The sequence below is a fragment of the Aotus nancymaae genome, unplaced genomic scaffold (assembly GCF_030222135.1).
Source record: "Aotus nancymaae isolate 86718 unplaced genomic scaffold, 86718_ANA_hifiasm-v0.15.2.pri h1tg000014l, whole genome shotgun sequence".
Taxonomy (NCBI): Eukaryota; Metazoa; Chordata; class Mammalia; order Primates; family Aotidae; genus Aotus; species Aotus nancymaae.
The window spans coordinates 107996317-108020549 of NW_026988425.1; the positions used below are offsets into that span (position 1 = coordinate 107996317).

General features: G+C 52.0%; 2 pseudogenes; one reads left to right on the top strand and one right to left on the bottom strand.

Annotated features, from left to right (window-relative positions):
- The window catches only part of LOC135274844 (uncharacterized), a 33729-nt pseudogene extending 20317 nt beyond the window's left edge, over positions 1–13412 (bottom strand).
- Positions 13413–17250: 3838 nt separating this feature from the next.
- Positions 17251–17346, top strand: LOC135275052 (small nucleolar RNA U13; annotated as a pseudogene).
- The last annotated feature ends 6887 nt before the right edge of the window (positions 17347–24233 follow it).

The following is a 24233-nucleotide window of genomic DNA, read 5'->3' on the forward strand; positions in this document are numbered from 1 at the left end:
GGCTCTAAGCCATGAGGTCTGCCTTCCAAAGCCCCAGGCCCAGGAGACCCACAGCTTCCTAGGCTGGAGGAACTCCGATGAAGCAAGGGTTTGGAGCCTCAGTTTAGGCCATCAAATGTGGCCATGACAACTATCTTCTCAGGCCCTCCCTGCTATAACACTGACTTGAAAGTATCTACCAGCCTGGTGCCAGCAGGCAAAAATTCTAGTTGCAGTACTGTTGCAGACCGCAGGGGGCAGTCTAGCAGAAAGGACAATGCTTGGGCTTGTGTCGGCATCAAACACACAGAACTCCAAGTGTGGATCCACCACGGAGAGGTGAGTGATCTCCAGCTAGTTCCTTAACCACCCGAGTCTCAGCCTTCTAATCCAAAACACGATAAGGACCCCTATTTTATTATGGGTTGCTGTGAAAATTGTATGAAATGATGTGCTAACTTCCAGGATGGCTGAATAGCAGAATCACTGGGGGAAACTTACTAAAAATATAGATTCTGGGCTCCCACTTAAAACCTACAAAAACGGAGTCTCTGAGAAGAGGTTCAAGAGCTGGTACTTTTTTTTTTTTTTTTTTTTTGAGATAGAGTCTTGCTCTGTCGCCCAGGCTGGAGCTGGAGTGCAGTGGCACGATCTGGGCTCATGCAACCTCCGCCTCCCAGGTTCAAGTGATCCTCCTGAGTAGCTAAGATTACAGACGTGTGCCACCATGCCCAGAAAATTTTTCTATTTGTAGTAGAGACGGGTTTTCGCCATGTTAGCCAGGCTGGTCTTGAACTCCTGACCTCAGGTGCTCCACCCACAAAGTACTGGGATTGCAGGCTCGAGCTGGGGCAGTGGCCTAGGAGGGAGGGGAGGTGATGCTGGCCTGAGAACAGCCGCTCTTTGCTAGAAGGAAGGAAAGAGAGGGCTTGAATCTGGCAAGACACCGCCTTGTCCAGTGCCCCCAGGGCCAGGTTGGGACCAAGTCGACTTCCCTAAGAGAGGGTCAGAGAGCCATGATCACATCAGTGGCCCCATGAAGGGTTATTCACACACCCTGAGGCCTCAGGACCATAGGTGTCCTGGTTAGGGCTGGACCCTGGATTCAGGTGACCTGGGTTTGAATCCCAGCTTGGCCTCTGCCTAGCTCTGGCACCATGGGCAAGCTTCTTGGTTGCCCCTCTCTGAGCCTCAGTTTCCCCATTCATATCAAGGGTTAAGCATGGCTCTGGGCTGCAAGTCTGCCATGAGCCCATCCACAAGCTTTCTTGGGTTGGTCCCATGGGAGCCCCAGCAGGGTCTGGACAGCAGGATTGTGACCCCCTGGCCGCCTCCCAGGGCTCCTCCTCACATAGCTCCCCTCCCCTCACTCCTTCAGGCCAGGGTGGGAATCGTCTCCATGTTTCCTTTTCTTTTTCTTTTTCCTAGAGACAGGGTCTTTCTCTGTTACCCAGGCTGGAGTGCAGTGGTATGATCTCTGCTCACTGCAGCCTCCACCTCCCAGGCTCAAGTGATCCTCCCGCCTCAGCCTCCAGAGCAGCTGGGACTACAACATGCATCACCACACCTGGCTAATTTTTAAGACGTTTTGTAGAGGTGGGGGGTCTCACTATGTTGCCCAGGCTGGTCTCATATGTTGCTGGAGCTCCTGGGCTTAAGCAATCCTCCCACCTCAACCTCTCAAAGCACTGGGATTACAGGTGTGAGCCACTGTGCCAGGTCTGTGTAACCCCAGGGCACTGCACCCTCCTGTCGGGTTCCTCTCCACCCCAGGGTCTCAGCCTTGGCACAGCTGACGTCTTGGCTCATGGACTCACAGTCATGGGTGTGCCCTGCACACCGTAAGATGCTTAGCAGCATCCGTGGCCTCTGTACACTGACCCTCATAGCGTCCTCCTCCCCAGTGTAGTAACCAGAAACTCCCCAGACACTGCCGAAAGTCCCTGGGGGCGGGGGGAACTTGCCTGTAAGTGAGAACCACTGGTCTATCCCTTCAACAAGTGGCTTACTCACCCTTCCCCCACTGCTGAGATCTGAACGCTGGAGACTGGCTGGTGGCCCCTGACGTAGCGTACGCGTGCGAACACCAAGCACTTCACCAGGCCCCCAGCCCCAAGGGCAGCAAGAATCACTAACAAGTGTTTGGGGCCTGGGATACACTTAGTTTCTGAGACCAAAAACTCATCAGTGCCCTGCCTGGAGAGGTTGAGGGATTTTTATAGCTGTGTGACCTTGGAAAAGTCACTTGCCCTCTCTGAGCCTTCCTGCCTGCATCTGTTGATGCGAGCTGAGCAGTGGACTGAGAGGTGCTGTGTCCAGCGTTGGTGCATAGTAGGTGCCCAGTCAATGGTTCCTCCCCCCAACTCCTCTCCTCCTAGTGGGTGGGAGGTCTCACCTGACTGCCTGGTTCTGGCCACGGGCGTTAAGGACCAAGCTGGCCCGAGAATCACAGGTCAGCTGCAGTGAGGAGCTCATCTCTTCTGCCGCCCAGCGTCCTTGGAACATGAGCTGAGGAGGGAGCAGACTGCGAGGTGTGCGGGTGTAGACAGCCTGAGGAGGCCACGTGGGGACCCCGGCCAAGCTCTACAGCCCAGCACGTCCCTGTTCCCAAGCCCTGCAGGCCTGGCTCATCCAACACTCTCATGGGTGCTGAAGATGCAGGGCCAGGGTCGGCCCCTGTTGCAGCTCAGATTGGCAGTGCCCACCGAGGGACCCCAAAGGACAGCTGCAGCCCAGACATCAGCAGAGAACGTGCTCCCTGCGGGGCTCCCCGTCACCTGGCCTCAAGTGCAGGAAAGAGTTTAGATGAAGTCAGGGGCACAGGGTATCCAGTCCACTCAGCTTTAGGGTACAGAGCTGAGAGCCTTTGCAGGAGGGGGTGACATCCTGGCCCCCTGAGACCCCAGGAGCCGTCCCCTCCTCCAACCACAGAGTGGACTGGGGCAGGGGTTGCTGGGTAATCTAAAACAGGAGGCTGTGAAAGCAGCATTGGCTCTGGAACACGCTCCGTGGCTGTTGGAGAAGGAGGGCCAGCCAGGCAGGGCGAGTTCATGCCAAGTGACAGTGGCCAGGGCATGGCCCCATGTAGGTTCCTCTGCCAAGGCAGGAGGGCCCCGTGTGGAAGGACCTGGGTGCCAAGTCTGAGGCCCTATTTTGCTGCTTGCTTGCTAGGTGACTTTGGGCGAGTCACCCACACTCTCGAATGTGACCCAGAGATGATGGTGATGATGATGATAATGGTCACTGTCACAGCATCAGCATCATCTTTTTCTTCTTCATCACAGCAAGTGTTTCTTAAGCATCGACTCAGGCATTCATGAGATTAACTCACTCAGTCCTCACAACCTCCACGTTACAGGTAATATCATCATCCCCATTCTGCAGATGAGGAGATGAGGACACAGAGAGGCGAAGGAATTTGCCCAAGGTCACACAGCCAGCAAGCAGCAGAGGTGGGGTCTGAACACTGGAGAAAGCCTTGGTAAGGAAGGGGCCATCCTGCCTCTCTCTGGGGCATTGGGAGGATGAAACTATCAAATGCCCATGAATCCTTCAAAGGGGGCTGGGCATGGGGCAGGCACTGGATAAGCAGGAGGTTTGATTCTGACTCAAGACTGCAGGGCAGAAAGACACAGGCCAGAAGCCAGACGCTAATCCAGGGTACCCGTCCACACCAGCCCTGTGATTGGGAACACAGAGACTGCTCAGCAGACCTGGTTATAGCAATTACAAATGAAGCCTTTGTAAACTGTGAAGTGCTGGGGAAACCCAAGGCCTGGCCCTCCCCATCCACCCTGCACACAGCGGGTCCTCTACGCCCCAGGAATTGGACAGAGGGGACAGAATTTGGAGGGAGGTCCTGCCCCATCCACTCCTTAACTGGCTGGAGAAGGGCAGGCCCAGCCTCGGAGAGCAGGCACTGTGTGGCTGGCACTGGCCACCAGCTGCAGTGGGCCATGCAGTGGCCAAGCCACCAGGGCTGCCAGGTCCACGCTGACCCCACCTTCCCTGCCACAGAAGGCCATGCTGGCCTGGGTCTGGGTCTCTAGAAGAAGAAAATGCCACGGGCTACTGAAGCAGGTTCACCACCCTTCCCAGCCCAGTAACACACCAGACTTTGGGAGGGGCCATGCCCTGTGGCCCTCAAACACAACACCAGCAGGAAAGGGAAAGGCTCCCATGAGGTGCTGGGTGGGGTCAACCCCATTTGAGCCTCCTTGACATCATCTGTTATCATTTGTCCCTGAGGATCTAGGTCTGGGTGGCTCCTCCTTTCATTGAAGTTGAATTGCTGAAATGACACCTCCTCCAAGAAGCCTCCCCTGACTGCATATCTGAAGTCCCTCCCAATCCTTTGCTGCCAGGCACCCTCCATCCTATCTCCCTAGAGTGGGGTTTCTGGCACAACCTGTAATGACCTCACTCACTTACTTACTAGGTTCCTGCTCCCCTACTGCCACCCCACAAGAAAGACAGCCACCCCCCCACCCCCAGCCCCCCCACCCCCATTTCTTTTAGGTCAGCTCCTCACACACAGCAGGGGTTCAGTGAGTGCCTTCTGAATGACTGTGGGATGAAGGGCTCTGCAGGGATTCCTGGGGATTCTCTGAGCAGCCTGCAGAGGAATCAGCATGAGGTCTGCTCTTGACAAATGGCCACTGATACCCACCTGCAGCCACCTGGCCCTGGCTGGAGGGTCCCATCCCTCCCATCACCCCCCACAGAACAGGAGAGTCTGGTTCACAGTTAGGAGTTTCTTCTTTGACTTAAATTCCCTCTGCTACACACAGAACCATCGGGTCCAGGAGCCCCAGAGCAAACAGATGGTGCCTAATCTATGTCAGAGGCCAGGTTCTCATGGGTGTAGCTCATGGCTCAGGCCCAAGTGACACTCAGCCCTATCCAGCACCTCCCATCTGGCCAGAAGGGTGGATGAGCCCTACAGCTCTGAGCCTTGACTTCCTTATCTATAAGGTGGGCACAGCCCACCCGCCTCAAGGGACAGCGTCCAGAGTAAATGGGGTAACACATGGGAGGGGACCACATGTGGGGCATGCAGGAGGCCTGGGAAATGCTTCCTTCCTTCCTTATTCAACATTCAACCATGTGTACCTACTACGTGCAGGGCCAGAGGAGGGAGGGGACAGTTCCCACACCTGGGGGGGTCTGGCTGTCAGAGACACCAAGAATGTTAACAGGCAAAGTGTCCCCGAGAAGGGGAGCAGCAGACTGCGTACAGCAACGGGAGGAGGGAGAGGTCACTCCTAGCTGGGGGTGGCCACACCAGGCATCCTGGCTTGGGAACTAGAGCGGCGTGGAGGTGTTCATCCAGAATGACCTCCCATCACTTGGCCACCCTGTCCCCAACAAATTCTGAGGTCAGCTCAGACTGGGGACAATTTCCTTATGTGATCCAGTCCTCCATTCACCCCTCAGGAAGCTGAGGGCCAAAAATAAGTAGTTTTTTCTTGTTTGTTGTTTATTTTTTTGAGATGCAGTCTCACTCTGTCGCCCAGGCTGGAGTGCAGTGGCGCAATCTCAGCTCACTGCAACCTCCACTTCCCACGTTCAAGTGATTCTTGTGCCTCAGCCTCCTGAGTAGCTGGGACTATAGGCAGGAACCACCATGCCCAGCTAATTGTTGTTTTAGAGACAGGGTTTCACTATGCTGGTCAGGCTAGTGTCAAACTCCTGACCTCAAATGATCTACCCACTTTGGCCTCCCAAAGTGCTAGCATTACAGGCATGAGCCATCACACCTGGCCCTCAAAATAAAAAAAAATTTGAAGCCAACAGAAGATGCCCTAGGGGACTTGGGAGACCCAGGGGTCCTGAATGGTGAAGAGCCAGGTCTCTATAATCTATATGGGGCTCAGAGGGTGGCTTCAGGTTCAATCCTTGCTCCGTCATTACTAGCTGTGTGGCCCGGGCCAGGTGACTCAACCTCTCTGAGTCTCCATTCTTCATCTGCAGAATGAGAATGACATTCCTAACCCTACCTCATAGGCTCATTCACACACGTTCAACACCTTCTATGTGCCCTGTGGCAAAGCAGACAAAATTCATCCCTGCCCTCATGGAGCACACATTCTGGTGATTCTAGTGTAGAGAGAATGAGGAACAAAGGCAATTGTATGCTACACGGTGTGTTCAAATGACAGAACTGGGGAGAGGGTGGAAGGGGATGTGGGGGATGGGAGGAGATGGGGAGGTGGAAAAGAGGCCTCCCTGAGACGACATTGGAAAAATACCTAAGAGAAGTCAGGGAGCCAGGCAAGTGTGTGGGAGAGAGGCATTCCAGGTGGCAGGATCAGCCCGTGCCAAAGTCCTGGGGCAGCACCAAGCCCGGTGTATTAAAGAATAGCAAGGAGTGGAACAGGTGGGATTGGGGGCTGGGAGACAAGGTCAGATGGGGGAAGGGTGCAGGTTCTGACAGCTCGCAGGCCCCTCTAAGAGCTGTGGCTTTCCCCTGTGTGATGAGGACAGCTGTACTGTACTGAGCTCTCGTGTGTACACAGCTTGCCTCGTGTATGCAGTTAAGTGCCCAGCCAATGCTGGCTCCTCTTATTGCTTTTATCTTCCCCCCAAAATGGGTTGAACCGTGTCCCCCAAAAAGAGATATTGAAGTCCCAGCCCCCTCGCCCTCTGTCCTATGAATACAACCTTATTTAAAAATAGGGTCTTGGCTGGGCGCAGTGGCTCACACTTATAAACCCAGCACTATGGGAGGCCCACGCAGGCAGATCACGAGGTCAGGAGTTTGAGACCAGCCTGACCAACATGGTGAAACCCTGTCTCTACTAAAAATACAAAAATTAGCTGGATGTGGTGGTGCACCCGTAATCCCAGCCACTCAGGAGGCTGAAGCAGGAGAATCGCTTGAACATGGGAGGTGGAGGTTGCAGTGAGCCAAGATCACACTACTGCACTCCAGTCTGGGAGACAGAGTGAGACTCCATCTCAAAATAAATAAATAAATAAACAAAAATAGAGTCTTTACAGATGGAATTAAGTGAAAATAATGTCATATTCAAGCCGGACGGGTCCTCAATCCACTGTGGATTGTTTTGTTTTTATTTTGAGATAAAGTCTCATTCTGTCATCCATGCTGCAGCGCAGTGTTGCCATCATAGCTCACTGCATCCTCGACCTTCTGGCTCAAGCGATTTTCCTGCCTCAGCCTCCTGAGTAGCTGGGACCACACTTAACATGCCACCACATCTGGCTAAGATTTCTGTATGTTAAGCCATCTGGTGTGTGGTTGGTTGCGGAAGTCCTAGGGAACAAATCCTCCTGCCTTGGGAGTGAGGCCATCAATGGGCAAGGCTGTCCTGGTCATCCCAGAGCCCAGGGCCACACTGGGCTTGATAGGGTGCCACCTGGGTCCAGGCCTGAGGCTGCTGGGCTGGCCCAGGCATGGAGGAAGCCAGCTCCCCAGTCCCGGGGCTGTGCGCTGGGTGCCTTACCATGTATCTGCAGTTCTGCACTCAGGGAGGCCTCGCCTGGGAACCCCGCCCACAATAAAGCCTCACTGTTGTGCCAGCTCTGGCCAGAGAGCTCCAGGTGCCCATCATGGTAACAGCAGCTCATGGAGTAGTTGAGAGATGTGGGTCTCATCAGGATGTGTCCAGAATGCTCAGAGCCTGAGCTGTCGTTGTGAGTGTCCATGAAGACCTGGAATGATACCAAGGAGACGCTGGACTGCCCTGTGCAGAGAGAGCCAGCCCGGGGCAAGCTGGCACTGGCTCCCACACACCCTGGGGTTATCAGTGCCATCTGTGTCCCTGTGGTGGGAGGAACTCAGATCCTCTTGAAGGAGCAGGTTTGATGACCAACGCAGTTACTCCAACTAACTATATGTGCACCAAGGAACCCACAGAGGAAACACAGAGAAACCAATCAGGAGGTGGGGCAGGCAGTGGGGAGGGGGCCTGGGGAGGACGGCTGGAGAATGACTTTGGGAAGACGAAGATGTCCTGGCTGACGTGAAACAGGTTGGCAAACCACAGCCCACACCTGTTGCTGTAAATAAAGTTTTATTGGAACACAGCCCTGCCTGTTTGTCAGAGGCATTTGAACCAGAGCAGTTCCATCTTGAATAGAGGCTGGGTAAAATGTGGCTGAGACCTACTGGGCTGCATTCCCAGACGGTTAGGAATTCTAAGTCACAGGATGAGATAGGAGGTCACACAAGATATAGGTCATGTCCAGGTGCAGTGGCTCACTCCTCTAATCCCAGTACTTTGGGAGGCTGAGGGGGGCAGATCACTTGAGGTCAGGAGTTCGAGACCAGCATGGCCAACATGGTGAAACTCCATCTGTTTCTAAAAAACACAAGAATTAGCTGCGAGTGATAGGTACCTGCCTATTATCCCAGCTACTGGGGAGGCTGAGGCAGGAGAATCACTTGAACTTGGGAGGTAGAGGTTGTGGTGAGCTGAGATTGCACCACTACACTCCAGTCTAGGCAACAGAGCAAGACTCCATTGCAAAAAGAAGAAAGAATGAAAGAGAGAGATACAGGTCATAAAGACCTTGCTGATAAAACAGATTGCAGTAAAGAAGCTGGCCAAAACCCACCAAGTTGGCGACGAGAGTGACCTCTGGTCGTCCTCACTGCTACACTCCCACCAGCGCTATGACAGTTCACAAATATGGTGGCAACGTCAAGAAGTTACCCTACATGGTCTAAAAATGGTGGCATGAATAATCCACCCCGTTTAGCATGTCATCAATAAATAACCATAAAAATAGGCACCAGCAGCCCTGAATTCTTTCTTGCACAAGATCCAAGAACCCTCTCTTGGGTCTGGATCGAGATCCCTTTCCTGTAACACGCTCATGTCCTATTCCCGCGGCTGCTTTCACAACACCACAGCAGCAGAATGGAGTAGCCGCGGCAGAGACTTCGGGGCCACAGAGCCTAAGACGTTTACTATCTGGCCCTTGACGGAAAACGTTTCTCAAACTCTGCTTCGAGATGTAATTCCCTCCCATGCCACTGCACGACCACCTCAGTAAAACCTTCAGTGAGGCCGGGCGCAGTGGCTCACGCCTGTGATCCCAGCGGTTTGGGAGGCTGAGGCGGGTGGATCACAAGGTCAGGAGTTTGAGACCAGCCTGGCCAACGTGGTGAAACTCTATCCTACTAAAAATAGAAAAATCAGCCAGGTGTGGTGGTAGTCACCTGTAATCTCAGCTACTCAGAAGGCTGAGGCAGGAGAATTGCTTGAACCTGGGAAGCGGAGGTTGCAGTGAGCCAAGATCACGCCACTGCACTCCAGACTGGTTGACAGAGCAAGACTCCATCCGAAAAAAAAAAAAAAAAAAAAAAAAACAAGATCATTTGCAGGACTGGATGTGAAAAGGCAAAAAAATCTAAACCAATTTTTAAATAAATGTACAAGGTTAAATGTGTGCTGTACAAGAACCGTCACCTGCTCGGCTGCTAAGCTCACCATCATTCCTAACACAGCAAAAGAACCCACCCTCCGGGAAAAACTAAAAGCGAGCCGCTGTTTCCAAAATGCATTTTTACGGTTGGAAATCTGTTTTTCCCAAGCCCTCCTTCCAGTCCTTGGCACTGTGACAAACATTTCTCACCCCTGGGGACGTGGGGCTGGAGATGCAAAAAGGAAAGTCACCAAGGCTGAGTTTCAGCTGCCTGCATCCTTGCAGCCAGGGCCAAAGGGCCATGTGGGGTTCCCAGCTCCCACCAGCCACACTGGACTCATGGGGCACGGCTCTGCTGCGGTGGCCGGGCTCACCTCCACGAAGTGATTGCTCAGGGTGGGCCCCGAGTCATTCTTGAAGGTCTGGCTGACACGGAGATGCCTCTTGTTGCTGCTCTTATCCCAGTGCTTCCCGTAACTCACCTCCAGCAGTGAGCGCAGGTGGCTCGAGCCCTCCTCGTGTCAGAGCTGGACCTGGGACACACAAGAGTGGTGAACTGTCCATGGAGGCCCTGCCTATCTAGTCTCTGGGCCCCCTCACAGCCACCCACTCCAGACAGTTCTGTAGAAATCACTATTTGTTGTTGTTGTTGTTGTTTTGAGATGGAGTCTCACACTGTCTCCCAGGCTGGAGTGCAGTGGCACAATCTCCGCTCACTGCAAACTCTGTCTTCCCAGTTCAAGCAATTCTCCTGCCTCAGCCTCCGGAGTAGCAGGGATTACAGGCACCTGCCACTACGCCTGGGTAATTTTTGTATTTTTAGTAGAGATGGGATTTCACCATGTTGGCCAGGCTGGTCTCAAACTCCTGACCTCGTGATCCACCTGCCTCAGCCTCCCAAAGTGCTAGGATTACAAGCATCAGCCACTGTGCCCGGCCTTGTTTTTTGTTTTTGTTTTTTTTTTAATTTATTATTTATTTTGGAGACAAGATCTCACTCTGTTGCCTAGGTTGGAGTACAGTGGCACCATCTTGGCTCACTGCAACCTCTGCCTCCTGGGCTCAAGCACCCCTGCATGAAGAGACATAAGACTGAGGCTGAAGTGCCAGCCCTGGATCCATCCTGTATGGCTATGCTATTGGGAGCAAGTTCATCTCCTCAAGATTGGGCCCGGGGTACTCAGATCACCACCTGCCTGACTCTGGTGCTCTATCTGGACATCCCACCTGGCCTGGGCACTCACCTTGTGGCTGAAGGCTGGGATCTCTGTGCAGTGGAGTTCATGGCCCAGCTCCAGCCTGTAGGCACCGTCTGAGCCACTCTCTGTCTGCAGCCTCTCGCTGGTGCTGCACTCATGCGCTGGCTGCTTTGCCTGAGCTGTGAGGATCGATCCAGAGACCGCTGCCCTCCTCTGCCAGGCAGCCCTTCACCACGGCTCCAAGAGGAGGAGGGCCCAGCCCAGCCTGGCCTCAGCCATGCCCCCCCTTCAGCCCCGTGCTCTGCTCCACCTGTCACTCCATTAGAACCTGTTGGTGGGGAGGTCTTAAGAGATGGGTGAATGTCCCCTCAACAGACACTTTTTTTTTAATGAGCAGGTACTAAGCCCTACTCAGAGTCCACAGAATGACTAATGGAAAACCCCATGGTGACAGCATATCTTAGCTTGTAGAGCCACAGCCACAGGAAACAGGGCAGGCCCTGCTACCTCCATCTGCCCTGCAGCCAGGCACGCGGTGCCTTACCCAGGAGGCTGTACTGCATCCTTAGGGAGTTGGTCCAGAGCCAGCCTCACTGCTGCAGCAGGCCAAGGGCACGCAGCCCTGCCAGCCCTGGCATGAAGAGCTCGGCACCCAAGGCGGCCACCCACCGTCCATCCTCCTCCTTCCTCTCCAGCAGTGCTGCAGGGACAGAGAGCAGGCAGATGAAAGGGTCAGTCTCTGAGTACCAAAGCCCTCAGCCCCAGGCAAAGAGGGAATCCCCCAAGGGCCTTGGGGTTGGGGGTTCCTTGAAGAGCCAACACCTGTGCCCTACACAACAGGCCACAGACAGGCCTGATCACGGCTCATTGCCACCTTGACCTCCCAGGCTCTGTCGACCCTCCCACGTAAGCCTCCTGAGTAGCTGGTACTACAGACATGTGCCACCACACTTGGTTAATTTTTCTATTTTTTTTTTTTAGAAACAGGGGTCTCACTATGTTGCCCAGGCTGGTCTTGAACTCCTGGGCTCCAGCAATCCTCCTGCCTTGGCTTCCCCCAAAGTGCTGGGCTTATAGGCGTGGGACACTGTGCTTGGCCCAAGAATAAAGTAGAATGAGGCTGGGTGCAGTGGCTCATGCTTGTAATCCCAGCACTTTGGGGGTCTCTACTAAAAAGAATATAAAAAAAATTACCCGGGTGTGGTGACAAGCACCTATAATCCCAGCTACTCAGGAGGCTAGGGCAAGAGAATCGCTTGAACCCAGGAGGCAGAGGTTACAGTGAGCCAACATTGTGCCATAGCATCCAGTCCCATCAACAGTGCAAGACTCTGTCTCAAAAAAAAAAAAAAAAAAAAAAAAATCAAATAGGACAGATGAGAAAAGAATTAACCACGCATCACGGGTTGTCGGGTAAATTTCACCTTCTGAAGCTTCTGCTTCTGCAATACTGAAGGTCAGCCAGAACACACAGGCGGAACTGGACCAGCTGTTATGACTCCCAAACACCCACATGAGGTGGTCAACAGCCACTGCCCCAAGTGCCCCCAGCCCCAGCTCCTGTCCTTAACCTTGGAATCTTTCAGAACACATAAGCGGCACACCCAGGTACCACCACCCCAGCTCCGGCACAGGGCCAGCACCTGCTCAGCCTGTGTGTGTTTGTTTAAATGCCCAGTGTATTTTACATCAAAATGCTACCTGTGTTTCTTATCATGGGTCAGAATAAAAATAACCCAAAAGCTGCTATTTTAAGGTTTGTGGGGGCAGTTGGAGGTTGGGGGAGGTTCTGGGGGCTCACACTGAGCCTGTGTCTGTCCTTAGATGGGATGTTGATATTGAGAGGCTGGGGTGATGAGGACCATCAGGAGGCATTTGGCCCACACCCTAGCCTGGCCAGGTAGGAGATGGGGCACAAGGGGTCTCATCTCCTACCTGTCACGTGAGCCTGGTCACTCAGCAGATGGCTCAACGATGCAGAAAAGGCTAGCTTGCTGCCAACCTGCCATGTGAGGTTCCCTGTAAAGAGGACAGTGCTGCTTCCATCACCAGTTTCATCTCCAGCTGCTCCTGGAACGACTCAGCCTCGCCACCCATGGGTGGCTGCAGATCACTCCAGCCCTGAAAAGGCCTCAGTGTCACCTGGGAGGATAGGCTTGGCCAGCAAGCCCAGCCATGATCACATAAGCTGGGACCAGAGAAAGGGCAGGAGAGCCCAGCTAATGGCTTTCTATGCCAATCCTTCTCCAATGTTTGTTTTTTCTTGAGACAGAGTCTGACTCTGTCACCCAGGCTGGAATACAGTGGCAGGATCCTGGTTCACTGCAAACTCTGCCTCCTGGGTTCAAATGATTCTCCTGTCTCAGCCTCCCAAGTAGCTGGGATTACAGGCAATCACCACCATGCCCAACTAATATTTGTATTTTTAGTAGAGACGGGGTTTCACTATGTTGGCCATGCTGTTCTCAAACTCCTGATCCCAAGTGATCTGCCCACCTTGGCCTCCCAAAGTGCTGGGATTACAGGCGTGAGCCACTGTGCCCAACCCCCTTCCCCAATTTTTTAAACTCCAGATTTCTCAAAATTAGAAACCTGTGTTACGAACTCAGACATAAATACAAAGGACTCCTCTTCTCTCCTCGACAACCCCCTCGTTGGATCCATCAGGAACTCAGTCGACCATCGCTATGGAATGTGACTAGAATCAACACCCTTCTGCCACCTCTGCTCCCACACCAACTCCAGCCCTGGTCATCGTTCCTGTCTCACTGCAGCATCCTCCTGGCTCTCCCGGCTCCCGTCCCACCACTGGTAACTGATCTCCACGTGGTGACCAGACATGTCGAATGATGGCACACTATCGTTTCTTACAGTACAATCCAAAGTCCTTGAGAAGGCCAGTGAAGCCAGAACTTTGTGGTCAGTGGTGCAGATGCTGGCAAGTGGGCCACGGGGATGGCTCACTACACTCCAAGGCCCCACACGGGATATCCTCTAGAAAAGCCGTGAGCAACTGCAAATACCATCTTTGATGGCCCCGCCAACCTGCAGACCCACCCCACACACCCCTCTGATGGCCACTAGCTGGTCAGTTCACCCAAAAGATGTCAAAACAACACTTGCTATTACCAGACCATCACTACTTAATGCTGTCTTTCCCTGATCCCCACAGATGTGTGTGCAGATGTGTGTGTACGAATGTGTGTACAGATGTATCGGTACATGGATGTGTGTGTATACAGAAGTGTGCGTGTGTAGATATACACAGGTATGTGTGCACGAATATGTGGCTATAGATGTGTATGTGTACACGGATGTATCTATATGTAGATGTGTATGAACATGTGTATATATGGACGTGTGTGTATGGATGTGTGTAAAGACGTGTATATACATGGATGTGTGTATATGAATGTATGTGTACAGATATGTGTACTTGTGGATGTAGATGCTCACAGCTTTTCCTGCTGACAGGCGCATCCTAGCACCGGCTCTCTCCAGTCTGCATCAGAGGCTGCACGGTGGTGTCAGAGCTTCCTCAGGGTGCATGTGAACAGGATAAGCACAGAATTTCTCACCCAAACCACAACATTTTGCAGTTAAAGAGAACACTAGTTGTAAATGTGTCAGGTCAGCAGGTGTAAGCTGGGGCTCTCCAGGCAACCCAGGACCCAACCCCCACACACCAGGGGAGGGGGTGTCAAACAGAACACTTCCCACACCAACCTTAAATCCCATAAACTTTGAGACAAATTGAACTCAAGCTCTGGCACTTAGTATTCATGAGCTCATCTGCCTCAGTTTCCTCATCTCATATGGGGTTACAGAGAGGACTTGAAGAAGGGACCTCATGTCTGCTAGAACAAGCTCCAGAAAGTTCCAGAGTGCTGTCTGTTACTGGAATTGTGATGAGTCTGGGGTGGATGGAACTAGAATTTCTCCAAAGGCAAATAAGCATTTCCAGGCTGCAGACAGCTCTATAGGGAGCAGCAGGAAGGTCTGAGGGGAGGTACAGGCAATCCATGCTTGCACATTTAGCAAACGAGAAGTTCGGGGGCCCCTGGGAGTTCCAGAAAGGAGGCGTAAGTCTCAGCCATCAGGCAGGTGTGGCTTTAGGAGGAAGACTGCTCTCCCCTGACATGGGTCTTCTCCCCACCCAGGCTGACGGCAGAGCTGGAAGTGGAGAGTGCATTTATGCAGCAAGACCTCCAGCCCTGGTTTCAGATGCTCCATTCTAGGTCTCTCTGAGAAGACACTGAAAACTGAGGCAGAATTGGGAGATCCACTGCTGAACGTGTCCAGGGGTCATGCCTGGCGGGATCAAGTCTAAAGCTGCTATTTGTACCTGGTTGGAATGCAGTGGTGCAATCTCGATTCATTGCAACCTCCACCTCCCAGATTCAAGCAATTCTCCTGCCTCAGCCTCCCAAGAAGCTGGAACTACAGGCATGTGCCACCACGCCCAGCTAATTTTTGTATTTTTAGTAGAGACAGGGTTTCACCATCTTGGCCAGCCTGGTCTCATATTCCTGACTTCAAGTGATCCTCCCTTCTCAGCCTCCCAACATTTGTATACTTTTTAAAGTCATCGATCTGCTTGAAAAGAGGATAGAAGTTTTAAATCTTATCCCCAGGATGGAGGAGACAGATGCAAAACTTCAACACAATGACAAGGGCTTCAAGTGACTCACTAAGTTCCATCCAGGTACCCTTGGGTAAGAACCATTGAAAAGCACCTGCTAAGATGAAAATGAGCTTGGACAACATAGTAAGACCCATCGCCACAAAAAAGAAAAGAAAAAAAATAGAAGAGCATGGTAGCACAGGCCTTAGTCCCAGCTACCTGGGAGGCTGAGGCAAGAGGATCGCTTGAGCCCAGGGGTTCGAGGCTGCAGTGAGCTAGGATCATGCCACTGCATAGAAGCTCTTGTAAAAGAGAAAAGTGGGGGAGAGAGAAAAGGGGGGGAAGAGGGGGGAAAAGACATGGGGGGAAAAGACATGGGGAAAGGGAGGGAAAGAGGTAGGAAGAGGAAAAGAGACAGAATAGAGGGAGGGAGAGAAAGGAAAGAAAAGAAAACAAAAGGAAGAAAAGAGAAAATAAATGAGAAAAAACATAAACCTTGTGGCCAGGGAATTCCACTATTAAGAATTTACTCTGCAGAGAGAATGGTGTTCGCAGGAGAATGTTTGTAAGAGAAGAAACATGGTAAAAACTCAAGAGCACTTCATTATGAAACTAGCTGAATACATTCCATTCCATGGACTATTACACGGTCATTCACGCTACACGGGAGATGCTGATTTTTTTTTAAGTGGACACATTAACTCCGTGTGCTGATTGTGTGCATAGATCATCTCGGAAAGGAATCACCAAAACAACCCTAACAGCAGTTGGCTTTCAGGAGGGGTGGGAGAGAGGCTTTAAGGCTGCAGCAGCACCAACCAATAGAGCTTTCTGCAATGAGGACCATGTTTCAGGGCCACCTGCAGCTGTGGAGCACCTGAAATGTGATCCGCGCAGCCAAAGAACCAAATCTTTCATTTTCTTTAATGTTAATTCATTTAGGTTTTTTTTCTTTTTTTGAGATTGAGTCTCGCTCTGTTGCCCAGGCTGGAGTGAAGTTGCGTGATCATGGCTCACTGCAACCTGTCCCCCAGGTTCAAGCTGTTCTCCTGCCTCAGCTTCCCAAGTAGATGGGATTACAGGGGCTCACCACCACATCTGGCTACTTTTTGTGTTTTTAGTAGAGATGGGATTTCACCATGTTGGTCAGGCTGGTCTCCAACTCCTGATTTCAGGGGAGCCACCTGACTCGGCCTCCCAAAATGCTGGGATTATAGGCCTGAGCCACCATACCTGGCCTCATTTAGATTTCAATAAACACATATGCCACTGGCAGCCATACGGGAGACTCAGTTCTGTACCCTTCCATAGCTTTTGAACTTTGAATCATTTAAATGCATTGCCTATTTTTTTAATTGTAGAACTTAATAGAAGAGTACTTAGATAGAATTAATCTAAATGAAATCTACAACAGAATTTAAATTGTACCAGTGCATGCTGATATATAAAAAGATTGCCAGGGTGTGTGTGTGTCTGTGTGTGTGTGTGTGTGAGTGTGTTATGTGTGTGTGAGTGTGTGTATGTATACATATGTATATTTCTTTTTTTTTTTTTTTTTTTGAGTCGGAGTCTCGCTCTGCCACCCAGTCTGGAGTGCAGTAGTACGAACTTGGCTCACTGCAACCTCCACCTCCAGGGTTCAAGTGATTCTCCTGCCTCAGCTTTCTGAGTCACTGGGATTACAGGCACGCACCACCATGTCCAGCTCATTTTTGTATTTTTAGTAGAGAAGGTGTTACACCATGTTGGCCAGGCTGGTCTTGAACTTCTGACTTCAAGTGATCCACCTGCCTCGGATTCCCAAAGTGCTGAGGATTAGAGGCGTGAGCCACCAAGGTATATTTTTGAGTAAAAAGAGCAAGGTAAACAAAAAATAGGGACTAGCTGGGCATGGTGGCTCACGCCTCTAATCCTAGCACTTTGGGAGGCTGAGGTGGGAAGATCATTGGAGCGCAGGAAGTGGAGGCTGCAGTGAGCCACATTTGCACCACTGCCCTCCAGTCTGAGTGACAGAGCAAGATCCTGCCTCAAGAAAAATTAAAATTAAAATTAAAAAACCAAAACCTAAGCATGACGACTGGGTTTTCATGCTATTTGTGATATAGCCTTCCTCAAAACTTGTTATGACATCATCACATCACCCATCTGATGCGAAAAAGAAAAAATGGAATGCAGAAACCCAAAATAAAAATGTTTGCAAATCTATAGTGTTACGCATTGTCCTGTGTCTCCCCGAAAGACGCTGAAGCCCTACACCGCAGGGTCTGTGGATGTGACTTTATTTGGAAATAGGCTCTTCACTTGTGATCAAGCTAAGCTGAGGTGATGAGGGTGAACCCTAATCCCGTGTGCCTGATGTCCTTATAAAAAGGTGATGTGTGGACACAGACACCTACAAAGGGAAGACGATGTCGAGACAGAGACAGAAGACCACCTACAAGCCAAGGAACTCTGGAAGCTACGAGAATCCAGGAGCGAGACCTGGGACAGATCCTCCCTCACAACCTTCGCAGAAAACAAACAGACAAAAACCCCTTGATTTCAGACTCCTGGCCTCCAGAACTGTGAGAATAAGTCTATGGTTGAAGTCACACAGTTTGGGGTACTTTGTTAAGGCAGTGCTGGGAAATGAATGAAGATTTCATGGGGCATGTGTCAAGACTGCTGCAGGAATGTGGGACATGGCATGCTTGAACTCACCATTCATACCTTTCTCTACTCTGAATTCTTTTTTTGAGAGACAGAGTCTCTGTCACCCAGGCTGGAGTGCAGTGGCACAAGCATGGCTCACTGCAGCCTCAACCTCCTGGGCTCCAGCAATCCTCTTGCCTCAGTCTCCTGAGTAGCTAAGTCTACAGGCATATGCCACTGTGCCTGGCTAAGTTTTTAAAAAACGTTTTGTAGAGGTGGGGTCTTGCTATGCTGCCCAGGTTTACCTGGAACTCCTAGCCTCAAGTGATCCTCTCACCTTGGCCTCCCAAAGTTCTGGGATTACAGGTATAAGCCATTGTAACTGGCTTGCCTTTTTTGTTGTTGTTGTTGAAACAGAATCTTGCTCTATCACCCAGGCTGGAGTGCAAGGACATGGGACATGACCTCAGCTCACTGCAACCTCCACCTCCTGGGTTCAAGCAATTCTTCTGCCTCAGCCTCCCAAGTAGCTCGGATTATAGGCACCTACCACCACACCCAGCTAATTTTTGTATTTTTATTAGACACAGGGTTTCACCATTTGGCCAGGCTGGTCTTGAACTCCTGACTTCAGGTGATCTGCCCACTTCAGCCTCCCAAAATGCTGTGATCTTGGCTCACTGAAACCTCTGCTCCTGGGTTCAAGCAATTCTCTTGCCTCAACCTCCCAAGTAGGTGGGATTACAGGTGCCTGCCACCATGCCTGGCTAGTTTTTGCACTTTTAGCAGATATGGGGTTTCACCATGATGGCCAGGCTGGTCTTGAACTCCTGACCTCACATGATCCACCCGCCTCAGCCTCCCAAAGTGCTGGGATGACAGGCGTGAGCTACTGCACCCAGCCTACTTCTACTATTATAATACTTACACAACTCACCATAATGTAGAATCAGTGGGAACCCTGAGCTTGTTTTCCTGAAACTAGATGGTCCCTTCTGGTGGCGACGGGAGACAGTGATGGATCATCAGGCATTAGAGTCTCATGGGGAGCATGCAGCCCAGCTCCCTTGCATGTGCTGTTTACAGTAGGGTTTGCACTCCTGTGAGACTCTAACACTGCCACTGATCTGACAGGAGGTGGAGCTCAGGCGGTGATGCCAATGATAAGAAGTGGCTGTGAACACAGATGAAGCCTCCCTCGCCTGCCTGCTGCTCACCTGCTGTGCTGTCTGCCCAGTTCCTAACAGGTGAGCCGGGGGGAGTGGCTCACACCTGTAATCCCAGCACTTTGGGAGACTGAGGTGGGTGGATCACCTGAGGTCGGGAGTTCGAGACCAATCTGACCAACATGGAGACACCCTGTCTCTACTAGAAATACAAAAATTAGCCTGGTGTGGTGGCTCATACCTGTAATTCCAGCTACTCAGGAGTCTGAGGCAGGAGTCACTTGAATCCAGGAGGTGGAGGGTGTGGTGAGCCAAGATCACGCCATTGCATTCCAGCCTGGGTAACCAGAGCAAAACTCCGTCTAAAAAAAAAAGGGCCGAGTGCGATGGCTCACACTTGTAATTTCAACACTTTGGGAGGCCAAGGCGGGCAAATCACCTGAATAAAGGAGTTCGAGACCAGCCTGGCCAACATGGTGAAACCCCATCTCTACTAAAAATACAAAAATTAGCCAGGTGTGGTGGTACATGCCTGTAATTCCAGCTACTCAGGAGGCTGAGGCAGGAGAATTGCTTGAATCTCGGAAGCGGAGGTTGCAGTGAGTCGAGATCGCACCATTGCACAGAGCGAGACTCTGTCTCAAAAAAATAAAATAGAAACAGAAAAGGCCACAGACTGGTACTGATCCATGGCCAGGGGGGTTGGGACCCCAGCTGTAGACAATATGTAATGATCAAATCAGGATAACAGACAGTCATCACCTCAAACATTTATCTTTTGTTTTGGGAATATGAAAATCCTTCTCTTCTAGCTATCTTGAAATATACAAATAAATTTTCATTCACTGTAATTGTCCTTGTGCACTGTTGATTACTGTAACTTATTCCTTCTATCTAGGCCTTCTTGTCTTTCATTCATTCTTTTTTTAAATTATTTTTATTTATTTTTGAGACAGAGTCTCACTCTTTCTGACAGGCTAGAGTGCAGTGGCATGAGCTCAACCCACTGCAACCTCCACCTCTTGGGTGCAGGCAATTCTCCTGCCTCAGCCTCCCAAGTAGCTGGGATTGCAGACATCTGCCACCATTCCTAGCTAATTTTTGTATTTTTAGTAGAGATGGGGTTTCACCATGTTGTCCAGGCAGGTATCGAACTCCTCACCTCAAGCAATCCACCCTCCTTGGCCTCCCAAAGTGCTGGGATTACAGGCACGAGCCACAGCACCCGGCCATTCATTCATTCTTACATTCATTAATTCATTCCACTAATAACTACTATCTGGTTATCATATACCCAGCAGGGTTCCAGGCTCTGGGGAAACAGCAGGGAACAAAACAAAGTTGCTGCTCTCTCAATGGATCCATCATTCTAATGAGGGGGGGAGAGACAGGCCATCCATAAACAAACCAGTAACACAGACAGCACATCGGGTGCAAAACACTACGAAGAATAAATATGAAAGCAGGTGCAGCCAGGTGCAGTGGCTCATACCTGTAATCCCAACATTCTGGGAGGCCAAGGTGGATGAATCCCTTGAGGTTAGGAGTTCAAGACCAGCCTGGCCAACATGGTGAAATGCCATCTCTACTAAAAGTACAAAAAAAATAAATAAATGAGCCAGGCATGGTGGCACCTGCCTGTAATCCTAGCTACTCAGGAGGCTGAGATGGGAGGATTGCTTGAATTCAGAAGGTGGAGGTTGCAGTCAGTCAAGATTGCACCACTGCATTCCAGCCCGGGGAACAGAGCAAGACTCTGTCTTCAAAAAAAAAAAAAAAAAGTAAAGAGAAAGCTTCGGGTGTAGGGTGAACTAGCATGAGCAGGGGTGCTGTGGTGGTGGAGAAGGTGGTCAGGAAAGGCCTCTCTGTGAAGGTGACAGACACGAGGCCTGAGCCTGGGGACTCCTGGGGAGAGCAGCACGGGAGGGCTCTAGGTGTTGGTGCCATCTGTGGTCCTTTTGTTTTGTTTTTGAGATGAAGTCTTGCTCTGTCACCCAGGCTGGAGTGAAGCAGCACAATCTCGGATCACTGCAACCTCCGCCACCAGGGTTCAAGCCACCTCTGCCTCCCTAAGAGCTGGGATGACAGGCGGAGTCCCTGTGCCTGGCCTATGTACCAACATTTTCAAATTCTTCCGAAAGCACAGCTTCAGGAAGGTTGGTCTGAGAGCTGTCGGAAATAAATTATAGAATGTCGGGACAAGGATGACGTCAGTGACAGGGTGGCCATGGACATCTGCTGGCCAGCAGCAGGGAAGCCACTCAGACCCCGGATTCCACCTCTGCAGCCCGCCTGCACATGAACCCTCCTCCCCACATCAGTAGAAGCCTGGAACTCTCAGAAGAGCAGACCTCATCAGCCGCTGCCACCTTCACCAGAATGATGTGATTAATTCCTTCACGCAGAAGACAGCAGGAACCCCGAGAGCACAGGATCCCGAATGTGTGGGTTTTGGTGGACAGGGTGGTAGGATCTGGGAGGCTCCACCTACCTCACCCCCCAACCCCCACACTCCTTCCCCAGTCCTGCTCGGCATAGAGTCTAGAGTTACATCACCAGAAATGAAGATGCTTGGAAGGACACCAGCGACACGGAGAAGAGGAGTCCAGAGGTCTGCAAGGCGCCCAGCTCCTGGCCCCGGACGCCCAGGACCCTGTCCAGAAAGGCTCCCTCCTAGCCATGGAACTTGATGATCCTTGGGTTTCTGAGGATGGAGCTGGTGAGCCGGGCCTGCAAGTCCTTCTGCCTCATTTGCTCTTCTGGAATTGGAGGGAAGAGAGATGAAGACAGGGCTGGTCCAGAATTCTCCCCTGCACCCTGAGAGCCACCCTGCAGCAAATCCCACTGATCTCGCCAAGTGCGTCCCACAGCTGTCTGCCTTTCAGCGTCTCTGACCCTCAGTCCTGGTCCATGCACCGTCATCCTGTGCCCGGACTCCTGCAGGAGCTGACCCAGGACAATCGCCCCAGGGAGGCAGCCCCTGAGCCCACCTGGGTATGGCGCCATCAGGAAGGCTACCTGGAGGTGGGCGATGACTGAGCTACATCTTTTTTTCTTCCTTTTACATTTTTTGTGGAGTTGGGGGTCTCACTATGTTGCCCAGGCTGGCCTCAAGCTCCTGGGCTCAAGTGATCCTCTGCCCTCGGCCTCCTAAAATGCTGGGATGAGAGCCTGAGCTACATCTTAAATGACTAGGATGTGGGTGCTGAGCAGGCAGACGATGGGGGGATGGAGCCTGGAAGAGGGAGGGGAGGGCTTTGAGACAGGGGGCAGCAAAAACTCAGGACCAGGGAACAGCATGACTCGGAGGACACTGTGTGCCCAGAGGAGTGTGTGGGCAGGGTCACTTGGCCTTTTAGGGTCAGGCAGGAGTCTGGGGTCTCCTGTGCTTCACCGGGGTGCGGGGGGCATCATCAGAAGGCAGCTGCCTGAAGAAGCTTTTTTGTTATTTTTTGAGATAGAGTCTTGCTCTGTTACCAGGCTGGAGTGCAGTGGTGCGATCTCAGCCCACTGTAACCTCCACCTCCCGGGTTCAAGCAATTCTCCTGCCTGAGCCTCTGGAGTAGCTGGGATTATAGGTGCCTATCACCGTATTCAGCTAATCTTTGTATTTTTTAATAGAGATAGCATTTTGCCATGTTGGCCAGACTGGTTTTGAACTCCTGACCTCAGGTGATCCACCTGCCTCGGCCTCCCAAAGTGCTGGGATTACAGGCATGAGACATAGTGCCCGGAGGAGGCCACGCAGGAGGCTGGAGAAACAGTCCAGGTGACAGATGGACATTGGACAGCTGGGCCTAGAGAGTAAATAAGTTCCTTCCATCCCTCCCTCTCTCCTGCCTTTCTTCCCTTTCTTCCCTACTCCTTTCTTTCCGCTCTCCTGCCCTTTCTTCCTTCCCTCCCTCATTCATTCTCTTCCTCTCTTAACTCTTTCCTGCCCTCCTTCCCTCCCTCCGTCCTCCCCTTTCCTATCTTTCCTTCTCTCCCTCCTTTTCTCTCCTCCCCTCCCTTCCTTTTTCCCTTCCTCTCTCCTTCCCTTCTTCCCTCCCTCCATTCCTCCATAGTTCTCAAACACTTATCCAGCACCTTCTGTATGCCAAGCACTAACTAGATACCGAGTCTGCTGCTGTGGAGCTTCCAGTCTAAGGAAAGCAAGGTCATTGGCCCCCTGCCAAGCGCTTCCTGCAGGGCCCTTAGGAAGTGGGAAGTGCTGGGGAAAAGCAAAAATGGACCCAGGACAGGCCAAGGAGAGGAGCTGCTGGGAGGAGAGGGATAGGCGGGCCGTGTCCTTGCAGGACAGTGGTGAGGGAGGTCGCCCCGACTGCAGAGGGGTGATGGAGGGGACAAGGCTCTTCTGGAGTGAGGGTGGTCCAGGCAGAGGGAACAGCTAAAGCAGATGCCTGGAGAGATGTGTGAACATCAGGAAGGGAGGGAGATGGGTAGAAGGTGAGGCTGGGGGTGATGAGGCAGCTCAGGGTGGGCCTGGTGGGCCACTGTGGGGCCTTTGGCTCAGACTGAGGAAAATGGGGCTGCTGTGGGTCTGAGCAGAGGAGGGTGCAATGGATTCGGCTCACACAGGTCTCCTGTGGCTGGGAGTGGAGAGAGGTTGGGGCAGAAAGGAGTGAGCCAGGGCCTTGATGCTGGGTGCATTTTCAAGGTGACACCAAGCAAATCCGCTGACCCATGGGGTGCGGGAGAAAAAGGGATTGAACTGACCCAGGGCCTGGGGCCTGAACACTGGAGGGAGGAGCCGCCATCCATTGCGATGGGGGAGGATAGGTGCAGGTCTGCACAAGGGCAACTCACAGCCGAAGACCCATGGGCTCCCACTCAGCTCCCCCCTCCCCATCACCCACACCAGCACTGTGACTTCCTCCCTACTTCCTGCCTGGTCCGTCCCTTTCCCAAAAGCCGAAACTGATGGTGATTCCTCTTGTTGGTGATGAAGAAATTCAGAGGGAGGAGGCTCAGGAAGACAGCGATAGCAGTGAGGGCGGAGGGGCCCAGGACCTGGGGACAGAGGGGACAGGATGTCAGGAGATCCTGAGGGGCCCAGCTGCCAGAGGCGTGTGAACCACAGCAACTCCATCTTGAATAGGAGCTGGGTAAAAGGAGGCTGAGACCTCCTGGGCTGCATTCCCAGGTGGTGAAGGCATTCTAAGTCACAGGATGAAATAGGAGGTCAGCACAGGATACAAGTCACAGAGACCTTGCCAATAAAACAGGTTGCAGGACAGAAGC